The following is a 2,269-nucleotide window of genomic DNA, read 5'->3' on the forward strand; positions in this document are numbered from 1 at the left end:
ACTACGTCTGTATCTTTGGGATAAACACCCAGTAGTGCAATGGCTGGATCATAGGGTAGCTCAATTTTTAATTTTGAAGGGACCTCCACACTGTTTTCCAGACTGGCTTTTNGAGTGGCTGTACCAACTTGCATTCCCACCAACAATGTAGGAGGGATTCCCTTTCTCCACATCCTCTCCAACAATTGTTGTTTCTTGCCTTGTCAATTTTTCCATTCTAACTGGTGTAAGGTGGTATCTCAGTGTGGTTTTGATTTGAATTTCCCTGATGGCTAATGATTTTGAACATTTTTTCATGTGTCTGTTAGCCATTTGTATGTCTTCATTGGAAAAGTGTCTGTTCATATCTTCTGCCCATTTTATGATTTGTTCGTTTCTTGTGTATTGAGTTTGAGAAGTTCATTGTAGATCTTGGATACCAGTCTTTTATCTATAGTGTCATTTGCAAATATATTCTCCCAATCCATGGGCTGCCTCTTAGTTTTTTTTACTATTTCCTTGGCTGTGCAGAAGCTTTTCATCTTGATGAAGCCCCACAAGTTCATTTTATCTTTTGTTTCTCTTGTTTTGGGAGATGTCATGAAAACGGTTGCTTTGGCCGATGTCGTAGAGGTTGCTGCCTATGCTCTCCTCTAGGATTTTGATGGATTCCTGTCTCACATCAAGGTCTTTCATCCATTTGGAGTTTATCTTTGTGTATGGTGTGAGAGAGTGGTCAAGTTTCATTCTTTTGCATGTAGCTGTCCAATTTTCCCAGCACCATTTATTGAAGAGACTGTCTTTTTTCCACCAGATGTTTTTTCCTGCTTTGTCAAAGATTAGTTGCCCAAAGAGCCGAGGGTCCATTTCTGGGTTCTCTATTCTGCTCCATTGGTCTATGTGTCTGTTTTTCTGCCAGTACCATGCTGACTTTGTGATCACAGCTTTGTAGTACAGCTCGAAATCCGGCAATGTGATGCCCCCAGCTTTGTTTTTCCTCTTCAACAATTCCTTGGTGATTTGGGGCCTTTTCTGGTTCCACACAAATTTAAGGGCTGTTCGTTCCAGTTCTTTGAAAACTGTCATTGGTATTTTGATCGGGATAGCATCGAAAGTGTAGATTGCTCTGGGTAGCATGGACATTTTAACTATGCTAATTCTTCCAATCCATGAGCATGGAATATTTTTCCATCTTTTTATGTCTTCCTCAATGTCTTTCAAGAGTGATTTGTAGTTTCTAGAATATACATCCTTTACGTCTCTGGTTAAGTTAATTCCAAGATAATGTATAGTTTTTAGTGCTATTGTAAATGGAATTGATTCCCTAATTTCTCTTTCTTCAGTGTCATTGTTAGTGTATAGAAATGCAACTGATTTCTGAGCATTGATTTTGTATCCTGCCACATTACTGAATTGCTCTATAACTTCTAGGAGTTTGGGGGTGGATTCTTTTGGGTTTTCCATATAGAGTATCATGTCATCTGCGAAGAGAGACAGTTTGACTTCTTTGACAATTTGGATACCTTTTATCCCTTTTTGTTGTCTGATTGCTGTTGCAAGGACTTCCAGTACTATGTTGAATAATAACAATGAGAGTGGGCCTCCTTGTCGTGTTCCTGATCTTAAGGGAAGGGCTTCCAGCTTTTCCCCATTGAGAATGATATTTGCTGTAGGCTTTTCATAGATGGTTTTTTATGAGATTGAGGAATGTACCCTCTATCCCTACATTCTGAAGTGTTTTAATCAGGAAAGGATGCTGTATTTTGTCAAATGCTTTTTCTGCATCTATGGAGAGGATCATATGATTCTTGACTCTTTTCTTGTTCATATAATCTATCACACTGATAGATTTGTGAATGTTGAACCACCCTTGCATCCCAGGGATGAGTCCCACTTAGTCGTGATGGATAATCCTTTTAATGTACTGTTGGATCCTATTAGCTAGGATCTTGTTGAGAATTTTGGTGTCCATATTCATCAGGGATATCGGTCTGTAATTCTCCTTTTTGAGGGGTCTTTGCCTGGTTTGGGAATCAAGATAATATTGGCCTCATAGAATGAGTTTAGTAGTTTTCCTTCTGTTTCTATTTTTTGAAACAGCTTCAGGAGACTAGGTATTATTTCTTCTTTGAATGTTTGGTAGAATTCCCCGGGGGAATCCATCAGGCCCTGGAGTTTTGTTTTTCAGAAGGCTTTTAATCACTGCTTCAATCTCTTCATAGTTAATTGGTCTGTTTAAAAAATCAGTTTCTTCCTGTTTCAGTCTTGGTAGTTTATAGGTTTCCAGGAA

General features: G+C 38.8%; 1 long non-coding RNA gene across 5 annotated transcripts in view; it reads right to left on the reverse strand.

Annotated features, from left to right (window-relative positions):
* The window catches only part of LOC117801076, a 99,768-nt gene that overhangs the window by 57,758 nt on the left and 39,741 nt on the right, over nucleotides 1–2,269 (reverse strand). The gene's annotated exons all lie outside the window — the stretch shown is intronic.

Source organism: Ailuropoda melanoleuca, chromosome 2 (genome assembly GCF_002007445.2).
Source record: "Ailuropoda melanoleuca isolate Jingjing chromosome 2, ASM200744v2, whole genome shotgun sequence".
Classification (NCBI taxonomy): Eukaryota; Metazoa; Chordata; class Mammalia; order Carnivora; family Ursidae; genus Ailuropoda; species Ailuropoda melanoleuca.